Raw genomic sequence first — 27,619 nt, 5'->3', positions numbered from 1 at the left:
CTCTGTGCATTGACTGTGGAGGCTCTGCAGGAAACTACACAGGCGATAAAATTACAAAAGTAAATGCACAAGCATCACTGAGTGCATGTAAAATTGGTGCTATCTGAATAAGGTGGATGGGCTGGGTCGATGTCAGTTTCCCGGTTGTGATACTGTATGAAAGTTATGCAAGATGTTACCACTGGGGGCACTGGGTAAAGGGAACACGGGATCATCTCTTTCCGTTATTTCTTACAACTGCCTGTGAATCAACAATTATCTCCAAAATTTAAAAAGAAAACCTTTTAAGCAAAGTGCAAATTTAGGAGTCATGCACGGGATTCTCAGGGTCCCTACCTACCAGCCATGAGTCCTTGGACAAGTTACTTCTTTAAGGCCCAATTTTCTGCTATAAAATGTGCATAAGAATGATGTCTCCTTCAAAGGATTATTGCGGGGGTTACATGAGATATGTTTTCTGTGGTTGGCTCTTAGTGAGGGTTTGATAGGTGTTAGTTATCACTTTTAATGTCATCATTACCATTAGTATTTACAAGTAGTGTCCAAATCTATGTGGATAAATAAGAACACGTCTAAACTCTGAGTTGCCTTTACTCAGAGATTAAAAGCGCATCTATCGCCGCTAGATCCTCTGAGTTTCAATGATTGGGAATGGAGGGTGCTTTCCATAATTCATCACTGACAAAAAAGACAAGAAGCCTGTTCCTAGGAAGGGCTCTTGTGCTCCCCCCTCCCAACCATCATCCATTTGTAACTTTCCCATCTTATCTACAAGATGCCCCTCCCTCCGGAGCGTGGATCTAGGCTCTCCTGCATCCTTTATACCAGCCAACAGAGGTCAGGGGTGACTCCCAGGCACTCAATCACACCTGCTAAGAGCTACTGAAAGGAGCAATGGGGAATAGAAGTCTCTATTCTGATCAAATTAGTTGGACATGGATCAATAGCGAGCTTTGGTGTGTCCGTAAGCTCAGAGCCTGCAGATTCCCAGCATAGAGTAATCTAGAGAGAAAGAGAAAGAGAGAGCGAGGGGGAGAAATAATATCTGTTTCCTTGGCACAGAGATTTCCTTATATTGAGTCTGTCACTTCCCATTTCAGTTAACAAACTGCTGAATGGAGCTCATCGTTGGGCAAATATTACAGCTCCATGGAATACAAAGTGGGAGCAATTGTTTCAGATTGGGGGTTTAATAAGAAAGAAAAGGCCAAGAGAGAAAGAAGAAACCTGGTGGTGGGGGGGGGGGGGGACTCTGTCTGCAGAGGGGAGACCAGCTCTACAGAGACTAGGTTTAGGAAAGAAGAGAGAAAGTCTTCAGCTTCACTTGTGTTTTCTGTTTTGTTTTATTTTATTTTTCTCTCTCTTCAACTACTACTAGCCCAAGATGCATAGCAAGCATTACTGGGTCCAAAGCTATCACAGCGAATGCATAAAAAGGACAGTTCTATTTTTCCCAGGAGAGGATACTAAATTTGGAATTGAATAACTTTGGAAAGAAGGGTCTGGAAAAAAAAATAAAACTGAACGCGCTCTGCTTCTCTTCTTCTACTTTCCTGTACTGGGAAAGGAGCATAGTCATTGCCAGGTGGAGAGGAAATAGTGGCCCTCCTCTTGTCTGCTTGGGATTCAACAAGTCTCCTCGGTAGGGGGTGGTGTATTAGAGAAAATAGGGAATATCATGTGGGGAGCCCCTTATATTCTTAACAATGTTAGGTAAGGAAGAATTATAAACAGTTAGGTTTAATACATCACCCAAAAATCACAGAGCCAGAGAAGAGCAGGGCTGGGTGTCAAACCCTGTTTGGACTCCAAAGCTTGTGTTGATTCCACAATACCTTTCTGTCTGCCCACTCAAGGGGCTGGCCTGTCTCTTATTTCCGAGAGATTTATCACCGTAGTGATCATGAACCTCAAGTGTATTGGCTCATGGCTACCCTCTGGATCTGCATTCTGAACCAGAGCTCCACTGGTTATACAGCCAGAAAATATTTATTAGTCTTGGACTGCAATGCTAGCCAGTGGTACCTGCCAATGGCTGCACTTCAGATTCATCTGAGACTTTAAAATCCCTGATACCCATCCCCCCACTCCCAGGGGATCTGCATGGGCAGCCAGGATTGTAAATGACTGGGCATGGCAATATAATGAATTTTAAAAAATGGCAACAATATGGTTCTTTAAGAGGATTACGGCAATATGGTTGGTAGCACTATGAATTTTGAAAATGAATAAAGTTTAGAATTTTATACGTTAGAGGCTGTAGGATGTAATAGAAAGAGCCAACATTGGCCATTTACTAACGATGTGACCATGTAGCTTCTTCAAAACTCCTTTACCTATAATGTGGAGATGCTATGCTTCCCCTTGCAGAGCTGTTATGGGGATTAGAAATTAAAATGGCAAAACACTGAGCATCGTGCTAAGGATATAGTGGACATTCAACCAGGTCTACCATACTGGCTGGGAAAGCAATGTTTTCTATTAAAAAAAAAAAAAAAGACTAAAAACTAAAAATGACTACATTTGTGCTAAATTGTGTGATTCATATTAGAACTTGAAATTTAGAATCTCAAATTTGAATTGAAGATTCTTATATGTTTTCTCTCTTTATTCAGTCTTTCCTCTAATGTCAGCTTCTCAGAAAGACCTTCTCTGACCACCCCATACATATCTTCTCACACGGCTTTTACTCTCACTTTACATCAGTCCCTAGGACCTGGGTATTCATTATGCACTCATTCGAATAGTGAGGGTACCGTCTGTTTAGTCCAGGGCTGTGTCCTTAACACCTAGAATCCCACTGGCCCATGGAAACCCACCACAAACACTTGTTGAGTAACTGAGTAAGTGAATGATGAATGGATGGATTGCCTGTAGATCACGTGAATTGGGATTATCCACATTTCTTTTTCAATGTACAGATTCATCCCAGCCTTGATGAGTCAGAATCTCCAGAGGTCAGGCCTGGGACTCTGCATTTCCGCAACCTTTGCAGGTGATTCTGATGGACACCAAAGCCTGAGAATCACTTTTCTGGAGCTACAGAAGTAATCGCCATTGAACTGCTTCAGTGTGCCAGGTTCTCTGCACATTCATGTGTGTGCTACCAATTAATCCTCACAAATGCTGAAGAGGTGACTATCACCCCTGTTTTATAGTAGAGAAACCAAGCTCTTGGATTTTATGAAATACGCCTGAGGTCACTCAGCTAGTAAATAATGGCACTGACCCCGGGACCTAGGTCTATAGCTACAAAGAGCAATACTCCTTTTGATAAACTGTGCTACTCTCAAACCAAAGACTCCCTATCTCCTACCTAGCAAGTTCTGAATCCTACAGCCACTGAGGAAGACTTCACTGATATTTATCTTAGATGTTAGGTAACCAGTGCACAAGGAACAGCAAGAGCAAACATATGGTAGCAAGACAAAGCCTAGGATCTATGGAGAACTGCAAGACAACTTCACAACCAGAGCGAAGGAACCTCAGTGGTTTTCAAAGTGTGGTCTCCAAGCATGACACCACCTGGGATCTTGTGAGAAATGCAACTTCTCCCTGCCCCATCCCAGAGCCACTGAATCAGGAACTCTGTGGGGTGGGGTCTGGCCATCTGGGTTTTAACAAGCCCTCCTGGGAAGAGTAAGACCCACTGCCATAGAGAAAGAGTGGGAGGGAGGAGGGCATTTCAGGTAGGGTGGGATTGCCAGGGGAGAGAAATGGTTTGAGCGTGAAGATTTCTGTTGAGGCAAAAAGGAGTCACTGCAGGCTTCTGAGCAGAGCGCATGTGTGAAAGTGGCCCAGCCCTGCTTCCCGGAAAAACTGATGCTAAGAAAGGCCTCAAAATCAGGGAAGCTTGTGACCTAAGTTTATTTTCCCTATAGCTCTTTTTTTTTTTTTGCCTCAAATAAAAGGATTCCATGATTAAATCAGTCTGGGAAGCCTGGTTTAAAGCAAATCGCACAAATATGTTGATGCTTATGATGAGACTTTTCAAAGCCTTTAATTGCCTGATAGATACTGTGAAAATATGAAATAGAACATTTTGCATCACTCTGTGAGAAACCCTTATTAACAGGAAACGCTGGGACTTTTCGGTTATTCCATATTTTCTGTGTGTGCTTATGTGGGTTTTTTTTTTCCTTTTTTTAAAATAAACTTTATTTTAGAAGAGTTTTGGATTTGCAGAAATGTTGTAAAGATAGTACTGAGGGCTTGTACATGCTCGACACCCAACTCCCCCTGTTATTAATATATCTTAATAGTATGGTACATCCCGCATAACTAATGAACCAGTATTAATGCATTACTATCAACGAAAGTCCATACTTTACTCAGATTTCCTCAGTTTTTGTCTAATGTCCTTTTTTGGCTCTAGGATCCCACCTAGGACACACAGTATTTAGGCATCCAGTCTCCATGGATGGGCTCCTCTTGGCTGTGATAGTTTCTCAGACTTTCCTTGCTTTTGATCATTCTGACAGTGCATTGGTTAGATATTTTGTAGGATGTCCCTTAACTGGGGTTTGTCTGATGTTTTTCTTAAGATAAGACTGAGGTTACAGGTTTGGAGGAGGAAGACCCCAGTGATCCCAATTTTTTGAGTACTTGCTATTTTCAGCATCTTTCCTAAGACTGTTATGGCTTTGTTTCTCCAAGTAAAGATGGGATGATTTTGAGAAGGAAGATTTCACAATTGAAATCCCATACATTGTCAGACAAACTAACGTGGAGGTTTGCCTAATCTGATGAGGATGAAATCTGATTCTTATACATACACTTCAGTGCAACATGGTATGTGGGTGATTCTTAGAGTTCCAATTTGATGGAAGCTAGCCTATTACTGGGTGGTGAGCAGTTTGCTGGGGCCTGTTAGGACTCCTCATAATCAGGTAGACTTGCATACAAATAAAAAAAAACCCTTATTTTCCCCATTTCTGATGAAAATGCAGGACCCTCTGTGCAAAGTATGAACATCTATGTAAAACTGTTATCCAACCAAGGGTGTAGGCTGGGGGTTATGAACATAGATTGTAGTATTAATGTCCTGGGTTTAAACCCCAGCTTTGCTACTTAGGGATCTTAGGCAAGATATTCCCACAGCATCAGTGTCTTCATTTGTCAAATGGGGGTAAGAACAGTATCTCCGACAGAGAGTCGTTATGTTGGACCAATGAGCTAATGCCTAGGCAAGGCTTATAGCACTGTGTCTGGAACAAACTAGTCACCCAATACATATTAGCTATTACTTTTACAATGATGAAGTTGAACCATGGGAAAGTGACACTTCAGTAGGCCAACAACTGTCAAACGCCAGCAATTTCATAGGGTTCAATCTACCACTCTTATCATCATCACCTTAGAGACCAAAATAAGATGGAGCTTTCACTAACTGAAGTGACCCCGGAATAGGAGCCATCCAGCTGCGCCCTGGTGGTCCCCCAGGCCCCCCTATTAGAGAACTTTCAGCTCATACAATAGGCAGCGTACCCCCTCATTTCTAACCCAGCCACGTTGGGTCGACTCCCATTTAAGTCATCGCCTTAACTCCATTTTTCCAGACTTCATTCTCTCCATTGCCTGGCCTGTGCCATATCAAAGCAATGGGACTAAAGAGAAATTTCACAGCTCCTGACCTTCAGCAGAGAAGGCCCAGGAGCAAAGAATTAATGAAACATGATGAAGTTTCATGAATTTTTCTAGAAAATCTAACTTTCAGTGAAATCGGAGAGGTGGGGGTCAGGGAACAGGCAGAGATGGAAGGCCAGCCCCATGGTAATCAGATTTCATCCACCAGCCTGTGGTTCCTTATTAAGACCATTCAAATGGATGTAATATAGATCACGCACGCATATGTATTCAATGCACGCACATATACTACTTGGGATCCTGCGAAATAATTGAAACAAGAAACAATAGGCAATGTCTTTTCAACGGAATTGTGTTCAGAAAAAGCCACGCTGTTTGTTTTCTCCGTTTTCCACATTCCGTGACAAAGAGGGAGGGGAAAGAAGTGCCACTCTCCAATCACTAAAAATAAATACTTGTGCTATATTCTGTTGCCTCCGCAATGAATAAAACAGGCGTGAGGGTTTATAATATCAATTCACAGGGCTCCTCCTGCTCCAGTGAACTGTTACTGAACGGTTCAGAACAAAGCTACAGGCAGATCGGACAAAGCTCTCCTAACAGGGCTGACATTAGGCTCAGCCTGATAAGACCGCATCAGAGATATGCTCGCGCTCCAGACCCTCTGATCACAGCAGCCCGAGCCGGAGAAGTGCTCCAGCTCCTGGAACCTGATCACAGAGCTGGTTCTGCTGATCTGGCTTAGAGCTATGACGCAGCTCCAGGTTATCTGCGAAGCTGGAGGAGTGCAAGGCAATCTCCTCTTTGCAGTGCGTTTAGACATTAATAGGAGCCCAGCCCTGGAGGAACGAGAGGAGGACTTGAGGGGCGGGGTGGGGGTGGGGGCTGCAAAAGGAAAAGAATAAAAGTTCATCTGATATAACAACATGTAATGGTTTACATACCCGGATCCCAAGTACCTCCTAAGCCCCTTAAAACCATCCCTGGAATAGAACAACTGTCTCAACTGGGGGCCAATTGGACTCCCATTCCTCAGGGACATTTGGCGATGTCTGGAGACATTTTTGATCATCACACTGCGAGGGTTGTTTTCGACTGGCATCCAGTGGGTAGAACGCACAGGACGGCTCCCTCACAATGAACACATTATAGGGTGCAAAACGCCAATGATGCGGCAACCTGCTCTAGGAGATAGCAACTCTGATTGCCCGTCTAGACCAAGATAAAGCCTTATTCAATTAGATTATCAAGTTAGTTATCGGCAACAGCGATCTCAACCCTCAGCGCAATGGATGGACAGTCTGGAGAGGGGAAAGTGTCAGGAATTAGTTACTTCTCTTCAGCAGATCAAACAGATGGTTATAATTTAAGGATATTTATGGGATATTTTTGGAGACATACTGTTTACTCCCATTCATCTCAGTGCGGTAACAGTCTCGAATTGTTTGCTGTATTCGACTTCCTGAAGAAGACACATTTTAACTTTTTTTAAAATTTCAAAATGAATAGAGTCACTGTATTAAAATTTTGTCCACTTTACTGGCATCTACAAGTTACCACGGTGATGTGCAATTTATCTCACTAAACATAGCTAGGGAGCAAAAAATCTAAACAATTTGAGGGTCTGTCTCAATTAAGTTGAGAGTTTTATTAGTTGCAGTAATAAGAGCATTCATAGGATGATCAAATACTATATTCCAAAGAATGTGAATGGCCTGACATCTGAGGTAGCCAGACAGTGGTGTGCTGTGGTGAATCAAATTTTCTGAGCTGTCACGAGGTAAGGTTGTCATGTTCCACTGTCTAAAGCAAGGGTTTCTGAATTTTTTTCTGTGAAGGTCCAGAGAGTAAATATTTTAGGCAATGAGGGCCATACGTTCTGTTGCAACTACTCAAATCTGCCGTGGTAGCACAAAAGTGGCCATCAACTCTTTGTAAATAAATATGAGCTTGGCTGTGTTCCAACGAAACTCTGTTTATGAAAACGGTTTGCAGGCCAGATTCAGTCCTCGGGACACAGTCTGTCCATCCCCAGTGAAAGAGAAAATCCTAGAGCTTAACTGAAGTCACTGAATCTGCAGGAGTGTGGAAAGCCCTTGAAAGTGTATACAGTCTCTAGGTTATGACTGTGCGTACCCATCACCATTGTACTAAGGTGAGTCTCAGCAGCAATGGGTGTAATGAAAATGGTGTCATACTGGGGCTGTTGTGATAGACAGTGTTTCTGCTATGTTTCTATTGAACCCTACACATGCATTTCCTAGAAAAACTAATGCGTGAAACTAATTGAGCACCTGCCATGCCATACACCAGGCATCATAATAGCCTCTGAGGATACAACCTGCCCAAGAGTGATTATACAAGTGTCATGTTTTCTTTTCTGCATCAGCCTTCTCTAGAGCTTGTGTGCACGTGTACACACACACACACACACACACACACACACACACACACACAGAGGCACACCCCATACAAGTCACTTGAAGGTAAAATTATATGTTTTTTGCATCCCTTTTTTCCCAGTAACTCTAGCAGGGGTAGCTATAAAGTAGGTGGACAGAATAATCCCCTCCTCCCTCCAAAAATGTCCAGGTCCCAATCCCTAGAATGAATATGTCACCTTATATTGCAAAAGGGATGTTGGCAATGTGATGGAGTAAAGGATTTTGAGATGGGGAGATTACCCTGAATTATGTGGATGGACCCAATACAATCACAAGGGTCCTTTAAAGAGCAGAGGAGGAGATATGACCACAGAGGTAGAGTCAGAGAGCTTAGAAGATGCTACACTGCAGGTTCTGAAGATGCAGGAAGGGGCAAGAGCCAAGGAATGCAGGAGGCCTTGAGAAGCTGGAAAAGGCCAGGAAACAGTTCCTCCCCTAGAGCCCCCGGAATGAACAGAGCCCTGCCAACACCTTGTGAGAGGCACCTGGGACTTCTGAGCTGCAGAAATGTGAGCTAACACATCTGCGTTGTTTTACACACCGTGTTGTTTGTGGTCACTTGTTACAGTAGCCACACAACACCGATGCTGTAGGCAATGAGTCACAGCTGACGTCACGGTTGAAGGGTCACAGCTGACATCATGGTTGAAGGGTCACAGCTGACGTCATGGTTGAAGGGTCACTTCAGAATGCAGGAAGCGTTTAGGGAGGGCAACTCTGGATTCTGGAAATTTTTATTTTTTTCCTTCTAAGTATTTTTGCATCGCTCTCTACTTTACTGTTTACTCAAAAACAAGATTTGAAAGTGGGTTTCCTTTGGGGTTTAGGCCTCTTTATTACTACAAATCAAGCATGCACCCCTTACCACTCTACCCTAAAGGATCTGGAGGCCTCCTGTGGGGAAAAGTGTAAGGAGATGCCAGCCTTGCAATCTGCCAACAGCATAAGTCCAGTGATTGAGCTGCTGGTGTGCAGTTACTGTATATGTCCTGGGTGCCGGGGAACTGAATATCCCCCAGCCACCAGCAATAGGAACTATGGCATCTCAGAAGAAGAAGAATCAGAAGATGTCCTTTATGGAGATGAAGCCCTCTCTGTTTCAAACCAGCAGATGGAGTAAAGAAGAGAAGGCACCTCCTCAGACCTGGAAGGCTGGGAGCCAACTCAGCGCATGTTTTACCCCACAATTTGTGCAGAAACCACTGAGGTCCAGAGCTGCCTTCTTGGCCACAGGGAGGGACAGCAAGTCACAGGGAAAAGAGACAATGGCCCCAAAGAAATTGGATTTGGGTTCAAAACCGACACCCTGCTCAGTAGCTGCAGAGCAAGAAACACAAGCTCTCTGAGCCTCAATTTCCTCTCCTCTAAAATGAAGCAAGAATCCCACTCTCAACATCATTTCTGCAAGGCTAGAAATGACCTGAGCAATGTCCTTGGCACACAGTAGGTCAGCAACATATGGCATCTCTTTTTCACTCCTTTGTGGGCTGTTGCCTTGGCATAATGTGAAATTGTAGTGATACAAAGGAGGTCTTCTGGGACAATCACAATTGGAAAGATTCATCTCAATGTGTGTTTTGGAGAATGCAATCCTCTTGCCAATACAGCCTTTGTCTCTAGAACAGGGTTTCTCAAACTCAGCAGTATCAGCAGTTTGGGCGATTCTTGCGGTTGTGGGGTTGTGGGGTCTGTCCCGCACATGGTAGGATGCTTAGCGGCGTCCCTGGCCTCTCTACCCGACAGATGCCCACGGCAACTCTCCTTTCCTCCCCAGTCAGCCCAACCAAACGTGTCTCTGGACATGGCCAACAACCTCTGGGGACTCAGTCACACCTGGCTGAGAATCACTGATCTAGGGCTGTGACCTCATGGCTCTGGATGTAGAGGAACGGGAAGGGGACAGGGAACGGGTGCTGAGAAGCAATTACCCCGTGTTAACAGACGAAATGCCTGGCAGAGAGAATTCCCCTTGTGTGCATCCAAGGTGATCGTCCACTTCCTGGTAAAAACGCAGGCTGACCACAGGTGCCACCGGCACTGGGGTTGGTGACCTGGATCTGCATGAGCTTGTGTGGTCTTCCACTTCCAGCGTGAGAGTGTGTGAGCAGACCCAAACGTGCAACGCAGTGTGCTGATTTGAAATGTGAGGCATGAGGCAGACACGGAGACACATTTCAAGCATAACATTTACTTGTTGCCTCCCGAGCAGCCCGTGTGTTCCAAAGCAGCTGCGAACACACTTTGCCCGGAGCTCGGCTCTGCTCAATGTTCTCTGGCAACACCTGGTGGAACAGAGAAAAAACTGCACAGCGCCTTGGCGTGAGCTGCTGCGTCTGCTAATCTCATCGCTGCTGAAGGCTCTCCAGTGGCAAAGGTTTGCGGCAGGAGGGGCGGGGAGTCCCATCAGAGGCCCCACCTCTGGGCTGCCATCAGCGCCGTGCCGTGTTAATTTCTGCTGTTTTTCTTTCTACTTTACCAAGCAGAAAACAAACACTGCTGTATTGGCAAGAGCTTTCTCGCTAGGAGGAGGAAATAAATTGCAACGGCAGCTTCACTGGAGGTTTTTCTCTAGCATGTGCCCAGAAAGCTGCCTCAATGATCGCCTTGCAACCTAGCAAGCGTGCACTGCCCAGCTTTAAAAACACACACTTCTGGGTTATTACTGTACCCTAAGGGATGCCCTTCCTGGTGTGGCAGGCACCTATCCAACTGTAGAGTCGAGTCAGCTCTACTTGGAGCAGTAGAGATGAGAAAGTTGGATCGCACCCCCCCGCCCCCCAAACATCTACTCCCTGGGAGTAAGACGCAATGACCCAGGAACTCCATCCTAGCTGCCACCCCCTCCCCCTCCTCACATCAGCATCCCAGGGGAGATCACATGTGTTTCTTTATTGATGAGAAGGAAAGGCTAGCCTGTCATGCATTCTACCTGATAAAGGTGTGGCAGGAGAGAATCAGAGAATTAAAAAGCACGTTCAGGATTTCTTTCCCTTTTTAAGGCTGAATAATATTCCTGTGTGTGTGTGTGTGTGTGTGTGTGTGTGTGTGTGTGTGTGTGTACATGCACATATATTACATTTTCTTTATCCATTCATTTGCCACAGACATTTAGGTTGTTTCCACATCTTGACTTTTGTGAATAACATGTGCAATAAACATGGAAGCACAGGTATCTCTTTGCAATACTGATTTCATTTCCTTTGGATATACACCCAGAATTGAGATGGCCGGATCATAAGGTAGTTCTATTTTTAATCTTTTGAGGAATATCCATATCGTTTCCCATTCCCACCACTGTGTACCCTTTTCTCAACATCCTCACCAGATTATTTCACAGTTTATACATATATCAAAGCATCAAGCTGTACATCTTACATATATACAATTTTTATTTGTCAAAAAAAAAAAGTGAACTCAACTTTTTGGAAGAATGTTCTCTTGAAATCTACAGCTTCACTACATATTTCTAAGAGAACATTGTAGCTTGGATGAAGGCAGACTGGTCTCAGAACTTTAGGTCCTATTCACTCATATGTTAGGTGTGTGATTTGGGGCAAGTTATCTACACTCCGTAAGCCTTTTTTTCTTCAGTTGTATAACAGGGAAGGTATGAGTACCTATCCATGGAGGTCATGCATGCCAACTGCTTCACATAGTGTCTGACACCTAGAAATGCTCAGAAAATGTTAGCTAGGGTCATAATTGTTTACCTGTAAGACATTATCATTAGATGTCAGAAGTTGGGGGACCCATCTCAGGTAGGTCATTGATTTGCAAACTGACCTGAAATAAATTCCCATCTCTCTGTGTTAATCTTTCTTATCTGCCATAATAGAGAGGACACCATTTGCTTTTAAAAATTATTTCACTCAAAATATCATTGTCAGTATAGAAGGGGTTAGGACATGTCAATGCTTCTGAAAAAGATCTAGTTACAAACATGCAGGATTTTTCTATATTTGTTGCTCACATCCATGTAAAATGTACACAGCCCATGTCATCAATTGGGCATCTTTTGGAAGACACTGAAGGGCTTCCCTGATGGCGCAGTGGTTAAGAATCTGTCTGCCAGTGCAGGAGACACGGGTTCGAGCCTTGGTCTGGGAAGATCCCACATGCCGCAGAGCAACTAAGCCCGCAAGTCACAACTACTGAGCCCGTGTGCCACAACTACTGAAGCCCGCATGCCTAGAGCCCATGCTCCGCAACAAGAGAATCCACTGCAATGAGAAGCCTGTGCACCACTACGAAGAGTAGCCCCCGCTCACCGCAACTAGAGAAAGCCCGCGCTCAGCAACAAAGACCCAACACAGTCAATAAATAAACAAATTAAATAAATAAATTTATAAAAAATGCTGGAGAATTATTTGGGAGTGTCTCAAAATGCGTGTGCCTCAGTTACTGACCAGGAAGGTCTCTTCTAGAATTTAGTTCTACCCAGTCAAATGGGGAGGGGGAGTGGTGTCAGGAGTGGTCAGATAATCCAAGGAAAACCAAGCCCCATTTCATGGCAAAATGGCACCGTGAATATGGAGCTCCACTTCCTACAAGATCAGATTTGCAGATGATCTGCAATGTTTCTGGAACTTCCTCCAAGTCCTCCTGTGTCTGTGGACCATGGTTTGTAATTTGGGTAGCATCAAATCAAAGAGAGACTTTTTCTGCAGTTAAGCTGTCCTGGCTGTTGATGTTGAGATTCTAAGTTATCATGTCTCACCCAGTGGGATTCTCAAGGAGAGGGGTTCCCTTCTCAAAGTCACATTCTATGAAATATTTAGCATACTGGGTGCCAATGGCTGTCAAATTAGGCTCATCTGAAATACTATAATTAAGAGGGGAGCCTCACTTACTTAGCCTTGGAAGCCAGTTATATTCAAATTATGCAGAAGGGTCTGGAAGCCAAAGAACATCTTTCTACAACTGCAGTTCAGGTACTTTGAAGAATCCTGCTCCCAAACAAGACCTGCTAAGAGCAGCAAGGGATCTCTATTTGCTCCTTGAAATTCTCAGGAGGTTAGGATATTAATCTTATTTTCAAATTTTATTTAACACCGTATTTTTAAAATGATATTCATATGTATCCAAAGACAATACCTTAATCTGAAATGATTAAAGATTGATGACGGGGCTCAGGAACATGCTTACTCTTTTTCACTTTAAAAGGAAATGATTAACTACCACTTTCAGGGCACTTAACAATGTCCCAAATTGAATACGTTAGTTCATCCTTCCTTACAGGTTAGTCTTCAGACGAGACTCGGTGAATTTTTAAACATACTTTCAAAGAGTTGCTCATCACAGCTAGAGTTTTAAAATCTATATATTTGGCGAAAATACGTTCTATGTTTGAGTTAAAACTTTCCTTTAGAACACGGTCTGACCACATGCACTATGCCACTCTACATTTTTAAAATCTAAAATAAAATAAAAAATAAGCTCTTTAAAGCAAAGGAAAAAGAACACCCACCTGCTGCACGCTTGATGGATTATTAACAATGATGTCCTTCTTCTTGAGATTGAACCTTATTGAGATATCGCATGAGCTGGGAGGTGAAACTTCTCAAGGGTCATTTTTACAGGAGAATCTAGTTTCCGTTTTTACAAACTAGTTTCCCAATTTACAAACTCCTAGTTTGTAAATCTAGTTTCCCAGTTTACAGACTCCTTTGGCCTCTGCTACATCATAACATGTGAAAGGAACTGGGTATGTTCTAGCTCCTGGTGGTGCCACTATGTCTGTAGAGGCCATGATATTTTCAAACACATTTTATCATTGAAGCCTTACTCTCATCCTCAAGTCTGGAGGCAAGCAACACAGATACCATTTTCCCCACCTTACAGATAATGAAAGTTGGGATCAAAGAAGTTAAACAAGGAATTTGCCAATCCCCAGTACCATACAGGGAGTAACCAGCAAACTCGAAACTTTTGCGTACCCTGATTTGGGATTCCAAACTATTTTTCTACCTATCTCTTTTTCTGTTTTTCAACCTGTCTAATCTGTCTGCCTATCTATTAATATGTTTGACTATCTATCTATTCATCAATCTGTCAATCTGTCTACGGTTTCACCAAAGCACCTGCCACTATTTTAAACTGGGTTTGAGAGTTTATCAGAGAAAAGCCTGGAATAACTGCTAACTACTTACAACAGTTACCTCCTTGAGGAACGCAAGGCAATTTGGAGGCTCTTTAAACTTTGGAAACCTTCACTTTTTACTCTCTATTTTTGCATATTTATGTGTCATGTGAGTTGCTTCACAGAGAGAATGAATTTACGCCAACCACTGTGTGATTAAAAATAAATGTGCTGAAGATAAAAATTTAAAAAATAACTCTATCAAGCTGCTTCACTTCTCTTGATTTTCTAATACCGGTTGTTTCTTCTATTCAGGCAAGTTCTCCTGGGATGTCTTGGGGCTATATTTGGGAAAAAACCCTCTCCAATCAGCTCCATTGAGCCAGATTTCATACTTCTGTCCCTTCCCATTTCTGGGTTTCATGCATGGCTCCGAGGTTGGCAGGGCAACATATTAGAAATAAAATGCACCCGTGGTATGTGACACTTCAATTTTGCTGCTTCAGCAGCAAGATCATCAGCTGCACTGTTTTCTGCTCTGACAGAAGGTGCTGTAAATTTCACTTAACAGGGCTGCGCACCAAGGGCAGCGTGGACGACTCCCCACCCCGCTGCCACCACACTGCCACCACGCTGCCAGAACTGAAATCGATTTTTAACTGACTAGATTATTGTAGAACTATGGCTCCTCTGCTGTGCTTTGCTGAGAGACTTCTCCTCTCTATCTCCGTGGGCATCCTCCACGTGGAAAACTTCAAATGCTCGAAGAGCAAACAGACTTAAATCTAGCAAGGCACTAAGAGCGTCACCACTGATACCCACATTTCCTCCTGAAGGTGGATGGTACCACGAAACGTTTGTTTGAGCAAACAGGAAAGGGACCTGTTGGGGGAAAAGCTACGGACGAAGAGAGCTTTAGCAAACAACAACCAAAAAAGGAACTTGGCGTATCTTGTGAGCAGTTTTTCCCTTTTGAGGATTTCTATCTTTGGGGATAATCTGAAGATGTCTGCTAGACCCTGGACTAGCAGGGTTGCAATGACCCGAGAGATAGGTTCAGGGGGAAGAGAGAGGGGGCAGAATTACATAATGCAGTTATTTTCAATGTAGACCATTACCCTGCCCCCACTCCTACAGAATCAGAATCTCTGGAGATGGAGCTTGAATCCCCAGAAGATTCCTATGCATGGCAAAGTTTGAAAACTTCCAGCATGAATGTTCAAAGCAAGGATTTTGGAATTAGAAAAACCTGGCTCAGGATACCAACCTTGGCACTCTTCCGGTTGGCTGATGAAGAAAAATGAGCTTCCCCTCCTAAGGCTCGATTTTCTTATTCATAAATTGAGGAGGAGCACATTACCTACCTCATAGGATTGTTGAGATGAATAAAAAAGATATGCATATAATCAATCAACACAATGCCTGGCCCACAGTAAGTGCCTGAGGGTGTTGCCTCTTTTTATTATGTAATTGTCGTTGAGTGGTCTCAGTTAAATCCAACTGTTTCTCCATACAAGGGTGTTTTACACACAAAAAAAATGGTAGTGGGTTGAATTGTGACTCCCCAAAAGGTACGTCTAAGTCTTAAGCCCAGAACCTGCAAATGTGATGCTATTTGGAAAAAGTGTCTTTGCAGATATAATTAAGGATTTTGACATGAGATCATCCTGCTTTAGGGGGAGCCCTACATCCAATGACAAATCCTTATAAGAAACAGAGGAGGGGAAGGCACAGGCAAGAAGGCCACGTGAAGATGGAGACAGAAATTGAAGCGATGCGTCTACAAGTCAAGGAATGCCAAGGATTGTCAGAGGCCACCAGAAGTTGGCAGAGAGGCATGGGATGGATTCTCTCTGTCTCCAGAAGGACTCAACTCTGCTGATATCTTGATTTCAGGCTTCTAGCCTCTAGAATTTCTGATGTTTAAAGTCACCAAGTTTGAAATAATTTGTCATGGTAGCCCTAGGAACTAATAGGAAGCTCTTCAGTTCCACTTTAGTCTAAGGATCACATTTGGAAAGGGTCATCTCAGAATGATCTTCTCCAAGGAGACTGGCTGAAGGTTGGAATCCCTGGTCCCTCACCACATGGGGCCAACAGCCAGGACTCTGCTTAGTCTCCACACTTGTCAGTGACTTCAGGAGCCCCTGGCCACCGCCAGCTACATCAGTAAATGTCAAGCTCAAATTTCACTCTCTGGCAGCCACCTGAAAGAATAAGGAATTTCTTCTCTAGAAAGCTCCTTAAGTAGAGAGATCTGAAGGTGGCATATGTCAGATCAGGGTCAAAGAACCAACATCTGGGTAAGCCATGCAGGGTACCTGTGAGCTTGAAGCTCTGCCCTCAGCTCTGGACTCTCCAGAGAATTCACCCATGGATCTGTATTCCCAAATTAATGTAATAATAATAATGATGATAGCCACCATATATTGAGATTCTTTAACACATTAGAAATTAAATGCTTCACCATCATCATCTCTAAAACTTCTGTGATATTGAGATAATTCTCTGTCCCCATTTTACAGATGAAGAAACTGAGGCCCAGCAATCTTAAGGATCCTGTCAATGTCACCCAGTGGGGAAGGAAAACATAGAGCATTCAACCCTATGTTCCTCCAATGGCTACAGGCTGCCTGGCAACAATGACTATGCTTTGAGTATGAACGTCTGAGACCTTCCCCACCAATGCCCTCACTGGTTTGAAATGGTTCCACAAAAGGCATTTTCTTCCCCCATGTGGCATCCTGCTGGAGCATACCCTTTCTCAGGTCCTCATACTTCCATTTCAAGTACCAGAAATGGAAAATTGTAGAGCTAACTGCCCTCTTAACATTTGCATAGTTTCATTGTGCCATTTTACAGATGAGAAAACTAAGGCTCAGAGAGACTAACAGGCTTATTCAGGGCTGTGTAGCTCCTGACACAGACAGGACTCCAACCCAGAACTCTTGACACCTGTGTTCACACCATCATACATACATCTATAACTTGAACACTCAGGGCCAAAAATGGGGGTAAAAATATAGGTCAAAATCTTTGCAGGTGCCAGGACAATTTTCTCATGCCACTGTACTTTTAAATTATTCACCGTAAAGTTCATCTGTGGAGTCTCAAGAATTGGAACACTACTTTGAAAAATATCGATTTTCATCTCCCTCTATTTGCCACTATTACTCTTTGATACCAACTTCAAAGTTCAGAGTGGGATGCAAGGCCCTGAGGTTCCCCTCTGTCACCAGGGGCGTCTATTCACCTCCACGCAGACCCATGTTTCTACTAGTCTCAAGAAGACTCAAATGCCCTCTACATGACAGTCATAAGAAATTAACTCGATGCTCGGTGCTCCTATGAACCAATGTTGACAGGCTGCTGTCCTACAGCCTGTGGATAAGTGGTCCCGAGAAGTCACTTGCAAAATGAATGACAGGGTAAAGAGGCTGTGATTTGAATCATGTTTTAAATACATACTGGATTTAAATACAATACAAGCGATTATTCTATCTTTTCTATAGATTGAGAATCTCTTCCTAGCACTGTATTCCATGCCAGAGATAGCAGATAAAAAGGATGCCATTTTTTGGTAGAAGATCTTACAGTTCAATGCCTTTTGAAATAAATCATGATCATGTATTTGCTGCTTTAAAAAAATAAGTCCTCATTTTTCATACACTGAGTTTCCTCAAAGCCAATCTGACCTCCGTGTTTTCCCAAAGCTCATGTGAGTCAGTATGTTATGTGTTTGTCCACTGCTAGAATCCTGCTATGTTTTGAAAGGCAATGCCCCTGTTTTTGTAGAAAGGAAGGAACCGGTGGAGCTGGAACTAATGGTGTGTCCAGAGTGTGAACTCAGAGGTGCTCCTGGTGACAAGGTCGTGGGCACCTACCTGTGAAGCGGGGCACGTGGGGAAAGGCAGAAATGGCACTGAGAGCCTTCAGCGTGGGTGTCTGTGAAGAGATGCTCTGAATCATTCAGAGAGAAAACAAGAAGAAAAACCTTACAGCCGTGAAACTGCTCTCACAAAATCTCCATCTGCTTGCAACTGAGGTATGCCTGTTTACACTGTTCTCCATCTGATTTCTCAGGTGCGACACCTTCGGGGCCATCTTCCTCCCGAAGGCTGCAACAAGCAACAAGTCCAGGTAGGGAGTTGGAACACTGCAGCCTTGCTCCTGGAGACACAGCGGAGGGCTGTCAAGTCCAGGGAAGAGATGGCGCTGTCTTTTCCCTTTCTTCCTCCTTCTGCCCTGCTTATTGGCAAAGGATCAGCCGCCAGCTTATAAGTGTCCCTCCCCTGACACTTACAAGCTGAGGGCACCCCACAGGACCCATAACCCACCACTCAAAATTCTGGTGCCTCCTCCCCATCCTGGGAAAACTCCCCTCCCTTCCGAGCCCCACGGATCCATGTTCCCAACGTGTAATTATCTTAATTTAGGTGTGTACTTTGCGACAATATTTTGGATAACCCTGGCGCTAAGTCTTCTCTATTACAAACATTTATGTAACCATGCCAGCCGATTAATCTGAAGGATGTGGCAAAGAGACGGGCAAATTTTACCCACAGGAAAGAAAAACCCAGTCTTTGAGGATAAATATGTACTCCAAAATTCATAACTTATTGCAGATTACTACTGATATTTCAGCAATGTATTTGTCCCTTGGACATATTCATAGAGCGTTTCCAAGTCTATAGACACATCTATTTAATAACTGGACCGAATAATTCTTCCACGCTACATATACATGAGAACTTGCAAACACCCCCAATCCCCACAACAAAGGTAATAAGCTTTTGTCTCATCTTTTTTTTTTTCCTGCTTTAAGCATCTGCCTTAATGAGCTCTGCTTCTTTGTAACTCAAGAGATTTAGTATTCTGTCCAACAAAACAATTTATTGCCCAAAATATTCCTACTGCAGATAAAATCTTTGCTTCCCCAATACTTCTGGCTCCACAGTTAATACCCTAATGTTTCATTTACAGCTGAACAAAGCGGCTTATCTCCACTAAAAGGGGAATTAGTAGTAAGAAATAATTTCAATCATCTGCTGAGTTTCTAAGTAAAGTGATGACTTCTGCATTCTAGCTTCTATCTGATGACAGGTGTGTTGGGGGCTCCCAGAAAATAGAGCAGTTCTGTCACCTAAGCTTTGTAATTTGAACAATGCGGCTACATAGATCAGGCAGGAGTTAGGTCTTAGCTGTCAGGGAAAAAGAAAAAAAACCTGCACTCGGATAGATGCTGTAGTCAGCAGTTCTTAGCTACAGATTGGGTACTAACTCAAGGGAGGAAAAAAAAAATTGGTTTGAATCAACAAATGGCTCCATTTTTCCCCCTAGTCTGCGGCAAACTTATTATACACCTACAAACGCACAACCACAGTCTATTACATTTCCTCGGCACGTCCACACACCCACACGGTACCGTGATGGCTATATATCCTCACACGTGTGCGTGCAGCCTTATTTATGTGTGCGTAGACATGAAGGCTGCAGGAGACCGCGTAGCCACGGGGAGGGAGGATGGTGGGGAGAGTTGTAGTGAAAAACAGCGAGGCAGAGGCATCATGGGTGAGTTTGCAGCGGGTATCAGACCGTTTACATCAGACCGTTTACATCAGACGGAGAGCCGGGGGACGTGCCTTCCTGAGATGACAAGGGGAAATTCAATTTTCCATCGCTCATGTCACAACCTGGGCGCAGGAACACCTGACGCTGGCCCCCGAAACTGCCTAATAGGTAAACTGAAAGGCAGGCAGTCAAGAACCTAGGGGCTGGACAGACCCCATTTGCATGAGAGTAGAGAGGCCATGACCCTGGACTCTGTAGGAGATGGGTAATAGGACATCTAAGAGGATGGGAGGTCCAGGTTAATTTCTCTCCCTGTGTATCTCAAGGTAGGATGGTTCACCTCCTATGTCAACCTTTTTAATAGAAAGTCTTCCTTATATCTGGAAGTCAGTTGTGGCCACCAGGGTGTGTAAACAGGAGGCTTAGGTAGGAGACTTAGGGGATGGAAGAGATCAGGCAGAATTGGGACGAATCAGAAATTAAAAATAGGGGCTATTATTTATATAACGATCCCTCTAATTTCAGATTTCTTATTCTTCTATGTTTCTTTAAAGCTCGAGCCTCACAAATCCTCCCCAGTTTTGTGAAACATCGCCCAGCTAATGTGAGTATTGGCTGCAAACTGCTCTCAACCTGAGCTTTCCTCTGAAAGGTTGAACGTGACAGATAGGGGCTGCTCTAGTCAGACATACCCAGAGTGGAGGGTAGGAGTAAGGGCTGGTACCATCCATTCCTTGGGTGAGATGGGGGGAGAGCCTGAGCCTGTGGCCAAAGACAAATTGATGTAAAGGGGTGGGAGGAAGACTCTGGGTGAAATCATCTTTGGTGCAATGAATTCTCCGGAGCTCCCCAGAGGGTCAGGCTGAGGCTGTTTTCCCCTGAAACCACACCTTTCCCTATGTCTTTCCCTGCCCTACCCTGATTCTTTACCCCATCACCCATAGGTTTCCCCTGAGAGCATCCTCCAATTAACCACTGGCATGCCAATCCCCATCTCAGGTATAATCCCTAGGGAATCTGACCTAAGGCAGATGGAGGTAGGAACACTGTATATAAATCTTGATTAAAAAAGTACACTCCTATGACTATACACTTGAGCATAACAGCTGGATTTCAGATGCAGTGGGGATGCTAAAGAAAGCACACTGATCGACTTCCAGATGTGGGCAAGAAGTGATGCCTGTCCTGCCCCGCTAAGACTCCGTCTCCCTGGCCACAGAATTAAAGTTTAGGGATGGACTCATGATCCAGCGTGGGCTGCAGCTCTCCGCCCACCCACGCCCAGGCATTTTCTGTCAGATCTGAAGTTGTAAGAGCCACTGACTACATGCAAGAAGCTGCAGCTAATAACATAAAAAACTCCAAAGAGAGGCTAGCTCAGCGGTGGAAAGGAGAGACCCCTGCCGCTAGGGCTTAAACCCTTATACTCAGCAATGACTGATGGCAGTGAGAACTCTGCCTGGCTTTCTCAGTTTCTCGAGATAATCAATCTTCCTTTGGCTTACGCTAGGGTGGGTTAGGATTTATAACCTATTCAGCTGAATCTATGGCATATCAGGAGAAAGAGGCCCTAGCCTCAGCCCAGGGAGAGATGAGCCTCCACACATCACAGGAAGTGAATGAATACATGAACATGCACGGCCCCTTTTCCTCCTTGATCCTAAATGTCTCCCATCAACGTCACTGGCTCTTGGTTGGACCGTAAAGGGGGTGGTGTCTGTGCTTTACAGTTTTATTTGACAGCCACTTGTAGCTGGACACTTAGTGATAACCAAGACTGACAACGCATTTCCTCAAGTTGCTTACGCCTCCGTGGAAGAAGACACAGGCCATTGTCTAAAGACACACATTATCATTTCTTTAAAGGGAAATACAAGATTCTATGAAAGGGGATTCCAGGGGGACCTGGTCTAACCTACAAGACCCCACGAAGCTTTCAGGAAAAAAGCGGCACACAGGGAGAGGTATAAAAAATGATGATGAAAAACCAACCTGAAGAGGTAGAGTAAAACATTTTTCTGATGGATGGAAAACATGTGCAGAAGTTCCCATGAAGGAAGAAGTTGGGCAAGCTTCAAAACCTGAAAATCATTCCAACCCAGCTGAAGTACTGTGGTAGAAACTGCGCAAGGTGTCATATGAGATTGCAGAGGGCAGGAGGGGAGAGAGGATGTGTGGAGTTTGTATTCTGTGGGCATCCAAGACGGATGAAGAGGTTTAAGCTGGGATGGGGTGCAGTGAGTAAGTTAGTGCAAATTCACATCCTTGTCCCTTATGTCATGGATCTCAGCCTTCCTGAAAGCATAGGTGTCCTGACGGGCTGGCCCTGTAACCCATTTATTCACTCATTCGTTCATTCACTTATCCATCCACTCATTGACCAAAGCCTACTGTATATAAGGCAGGCACAAAACCACATGTAGTCCTCCTCCCCAAAGTATTGACAGTCTTTCAGGGAATGAATTAAATCATTATATCAAAAGATGTAAAACCAAAATGACCTCACAAGCTACAAGTGAAGGTACATGAAATTAAGAAATAATACAGTAGAGGCACTTGACTTAGTCAAAGAGGCTAAGGAAGTTTTCCTTGAGGAAGGGACAAAGCAACTGTGTTCCCAAGCAGACGTGAGTGTTAACTAGGCAAAGAAGGGAGAGAAAAGGTAGGAAAGTCTAGGAGGAGAGAAAATCCTGGCACAGCTCCTTCGGTGAGCCGGGAAGAACAAGGGAGGGGGCAGGTACCCACCTGGCCCCAAATCTGGTGCCCTTGGAGCTCTTAGGACCCAGAACATCTTCCCTCTACCTCCATGAGAGCCCCGCTTCTACAAAGCAGTGCACATAATCCCACAAGCACACTTAGATGGACATCAGCAAACGCCATTCTAAAAAGGGGCTAGAAAATCCATGCCACCGATCAACACGCTGGTGGAACTGAGGTGGTAGAGGGGGTCATGAACAGAAGACACGATGCCTGGATATGCTGCCCTATCTAGAACCTCGCAGTGGATTAACTTTCACAAATTTAGTTCAAAAGGTCAGCTGAGGATAGGAGATATGATGCAAAGGACTGGTAGCAGAAGAAATAGCCATAACCAGGGGAGCCAAAGAGCCTGCAAAAAAAACGAGGGTCTGAAAGGTCCAAGAGCCTCAGGGAAGGTCCGGCTCCAAGCCATACAACTGAAGCAGGTAGTAGAAAAATCTTCTTCCTGGACCTTTTATTCCATATTTGCAGTTTTCTTACATTCCTGCCTTTCTGTATCCCCAGGGCATACAAATCATAGTAAACAACCCGATTGTTGAAGCTGTCCTCCCTTTAGCACAAACATATTCTTGTAAATGGAAAGAAAATGGGCTCATTGCACGCTACTGAGGTACACAAATCTCTAAATGGATTGCCAGTTCCTTTAACCACTAATTCCTCTTTAAAGAGACAGCATATTGATTTTTTTCATTAAAAGTTGCCAAACTTGTAAATTCACAATCCCAAACACAATCCCAAAATGATCTATTGTCCGGGAAGGATGCGAAACAGGGCACGTTACACTTGCATAATCTTTGCGAGGTACAAAGATATTTTAGTTGTTTTTTCTTATTCCATCTTTATAATTTTGTGAACAAGGTTTTATTATTCCCTTTTGCAGATAAGAGAAGCAAGGCTCTGAGAGGTTAGGGGATGTGAATGAGGCTCCAGCAAGTCAAAATTTGAATTCCAGTGTTTTGACTCCAAGTCCCAACATCTCATAGTGAAGAACATGAGTTTGGGTGTCACATTGATTGGGTCAAGTCCTGGTTCTGGAAACTTATCATTTCCATAATTATGGGGAAGTTACGTAAATTTCCCGAGTCCCAATTTTCTTATTTGAAAAATGGCGGTGATATCATGTATCTAACAGGCTGGCATAAAGATTATATGCATATAAAGGTATTTAGTCCAGTACTAGGAACATTCCATATACTCAAGTGGTAACCACCACTGTTACTATGGGTGTCATCATTGTTGTTGAATCATAATACCGTGGCCTCAGCAAACCTGGTCTTCTGCATATTGGAAGCTCTGGCCAGATCATACTCTGAATTTCTCTCTAGAGTGTGAACATATTTGGATGACAACTCTGCCCATTAACTATTTTAGGCAATGTTTTGCCCCGCTCCTGATTTGGCTAATATAAGTCATCACCTAAGGATCTTCTGGAGTCGTTCACAAGATTAAACAATGTTGTCTTAGGACCTGAAGTCCAGAATGAAGATCAAGAGTCAACCTTTAGGCGGGCATGGGTGTACCCCAATTAACATTTCATTAAATAGACTGAATTTTAATTTTTCAAGGAATGGTGCTGTGCTGTGCACATCAGGTATCTCCCCTCCTCCAATTCACTCAGGTTTTCCAAAGAACTTACATCCTGACATAAAAGCAATCTTTTAAAAGTACTTATTCTGTATCAGGCACTGAAGGAAGCTCTATTTGATTCTCCCTAGAACCACATGGGGTGAGGACTATTACAAGCTTTCTTTTATAGTTGAGGGGACTTAAGCTCAGGGGCATGGTACAAATTGATGACAAAGAGTTAGAATTTGAACCCCAAAGTTGTTAAATTCCAAAGGTCATGTTTCACATACCTCACTCTACAGTTTCTGAATCACACACCCCAGCAATAATGAAGTCGATAAAACATCCGTTTCAATTGCTTTCACATACGCCATTTCATTTTCGTTTGCATTCAAAATCTGCAGTGTCTGAATTCCCCCAGAAAGAGGCAAAATCTACATGGGAAAATGATTCCAAGTATGATATATCTTGAGTACCTAGTGCAGAATCACACCTAATCTGTGTATTCCATAGACCCTTTCCAGGTCAGGAACAACGACAGGGTCAATCTCTTCTCTGCTCCATACAGTCTGGGATCAGATGCCTGCCATTTTAAGTCTTGAAAATATCAACCTCCTCATAAGGTAAATGTTGACTATGTAACTTGATCATGATAAAAGGCAATGAAAATGATTTATTGGAACAAAATGAGGATATTATGTTTTGGGTCACTTGTTTGCTTTGCTTTTTCCCCCATGACAGCTAAAGAACAGAACACTCTTAAGCTTTGAGAGGCTTTCACCATTGCAACAATAGCAGAAAATAAGAAGTCTAAGAGAACACAGAAATAAAGCTCATGAAATTAACACATTAAAACAATCAAGTCCATTGATGGATGAGTGGATAAAGAAGAGGTGGTACATATATACAATGGAATACTACTCAGCCATAAAAAGAATGAAATAATGCCATTTGCAGCAACATGGATGGACCTAGAGATTATCATACTAGGTGAAGTAAGTCAGACAGAGAAAGACAAGTACCATATGGTATTACTTATATGTGGAATCTAAAATGTGACACAAATGAACCTATCTACGAAACAGAAACAGACTCATGGATATAGAGAACAGACTTGTGGTTGCTAAGGGGGAGCGGGTTGGGGGAGGGATGGAGTGGGAGGTTGGAGTTAGCAGAGGTAAGCTATTATATATAGAATGGATAAACAACAAAGTCCTACTGTGTAGCATGGGGAACTATACTCAATATCCTATGATAAACCATAATGGAAAAGAATATTAAGAAAAGAATGCATATATATATATATATATATATAAATATATGCATATATATATATATATATTTATATATATATATAAAACTGAATCACTTTGCTGTACAGCAGGAATTAACACTATAAAACAACTACACTTCAATAAAAAAAATTAAAAAATAAGGGATTCTGGAGACCTCCTGTGCTGACAGGGAAGCTCAATATGCCCTCTGCTCTCTTGAGCATTCAAAAGATGAAGAGGTTTGCTATCCGTGAAGTTGTGTAGAGCCTGGATCTGATGCATGGTGTGTAACACAGCTGTCTGCAGCTGCCACGGATACCGTTCCTAATGGTACCCTGTGTTGAACACTCTGCAGTATCAGCTTCCTTCCAAACACAAAACTGTTTCCATGGTGTCTGACCATACACTCCAGGAGTCTCTCTCAAGGTGTGCGTTTATTTCACAGTTTGGGATCAACCAACGCATGACTCTCTTCTTGCCAGGAAATGTACAATTTTGATAAGAAACAAGATCGGGGAAGATACACTCTGACAGCTGTTGTAGATCTATGCGTTCAGAAGACATGAATATCTGAGTGAATATCATGTCATTCTGGCAGAGTGACTAAAGACCTCAACTCTGGAATTGGAGATTCCAGCTCTTCTCTTTATCAGGCCTCGGTTTTCTTGCCTATAAAATGGGGGATAATAATGAAACATATCTCATATGATTATTATACTAATTTAGCAAGAGAATGAATGCTGGGTGCTTTGCACAACGTCTGGTGTATGACAAGCATTAAAAAACCTGCCTGTTTCTCCTTCCTTCTTCTACTCTCTACTTTCTCTCTGTTCTACCCTCTATTCTCCATATGACCTTTTCAGTCTTCATCATCGGCCGCTGCAAGTTGGGATAGCGATGTGAGAAGTCAAAATCACCTTGGTTGCATTGCCTTCAAATTTAGAGTCATTCACCTGTCCTTGAGGGAGGTAACTTATTAAGACCCATGTGTGAGCACCACAGTGCAGAAACATAACATCATGAGACACAGTTCATCCTCAGTCAATGATTTTATAGAACTCAGAGCAAATCCAAGGCAACAGAAAGATGGAGGCAATGTGCATGTAATAATATACACTCTCTGTTAATATCCCCCAATTCCCCGGTCAGAGGTGCTCAAGTATACCTGGAGTCTGTAAAGGAGTGCCTGGTAGGATGGGTGGGAGTTGCTGAGTTTGACGTGGTGGCGAGTTTGTAGAAGTCATGGATGATGGGCTTATTTTTAATGACTGGGTTAGTTACTCACTGATGAATCAATTAATTAATGATGAATAAACTAAGCAAATGTATTTTGAGCAAGGATTATGTCAAGTATGATCCTAGGTAGTTATGGGACACTGCAGAACATAGGCAAGTCAGTTAAAAACTTGAAGGAGTGGGACTTCCCTGGTGGCCCAGTGGTTAAGAATCCACCTGCCAATGCAGGGGACACGGGTTCAAGCCCTGGTCCAGGAAGATCCCACATGCCACAGAGCAACCAAGCCCATGTGCCACAACGACTGAGCCTGCGCTCTAGAACCCACGAGCCACAACTACTGAGCCTGCGTGCCACAACTACTGAAGCCCGCATGCCTAGAGCCCATGTTCCACAACAAGAGAAGCCACCACAATGAGAAGCCTGCGCATAGCAATGAAGAGTAGCCCCCGCTCGCCGCAACTAGAGAAACACTGCACGCAGCAACGAAGACCCAACGCAGCCAAAAATAAATAAGTAAATTAATTAATTAAAAAAAAAAACCTTGAAGGCATGTCAGAATCACCTGAGAGTCTGATAAAATGAAAATTCCCCAGCTCCAGAGGCTAATGATTCTGACTTGGCTGATCTGGGGTGGCAGAGGGATTGCCCTGGGCCTATTTGTTAAGGGTGATTCAGAATCTATACTTGGAGAGACTTTGCTTTACGGGACCAAGGAGAGATGGAGTCCGGCTCCCTCTGAACCACAAAGAGCCAGCCCCTGTCCTCCTTACACAAAGGCGGTCAGTGAGAGGACCCTGTCCTGGGCTCGACAGATCCAAATCCTGCCCCTGTCCTAACTTGCTTTGTGATCTTGGACAAGTCAGATGTCCTCTCTGACCTTTGGTTTCCTCCTCTGAATAATAACAGACATGATCCCTAAAGCCTTTTTTAGCAAGAACGTTGGTGGATTTGATGGAGAGATGCCCCGTTCATGTGTGCAATTCCGCAGAGTACCAAGAAACCTCATAATGCCTTGCTGGGGGAGAGGCAAGAACCTAAAACTCAAAGTCTGATACTTACAAAATACCCAGCACAACAAACCCACTTACTGAGGTCTCTTCTA

General features: G+C 43.6%; 1 protein-coding gene and 1 long non-coding RNA gene across 44 annotated transcripts in view; one reads left to right on the top strand and one right to left on the bottom strand.

Moving 5' to 3' along the window:
* Positions 1-27,619, bottom strand: part of RBFOX1 (RNA binding fox-1 homolog 1) — a 2,204,510-nt gene that overhangs the window by 273,707 nt on the left and 1,903,184 nt on the right. The gene's annotated exons all lie outside the window — the stretch shown is intronic.
* LOC309614218 overlaps positions 17,994-27,619 on the top strand; it is a 409,767-nt gene continuing 400,141 nt past the window's right edge. The window contains exon 1 of the long non-coding RNA XR_014236083.1: positions 17,994-27,030. This is a non-coding gene — a long non-coding RNA (uncharacterized lncRNA). The remainder of the gene's footprint in view (positions 27,031-27,619) is intronic.

The sequence above is a fragment of the Balaenoptera borealis genome (genome assembly GCF_965194805.1).
Source record: "Balaenoptera borealis genome assembly, chromosome: 16".
Lineage (NCBI taxonomy): Eukaryota > Metazoa > Chordata > Mammalia > Artiodactyla > Balaenopteridae > Balaenoptera > Balaenoptera borealis.
This window is presented reverse-complemented; position numbering and strand designations above follow the sequence as displayed.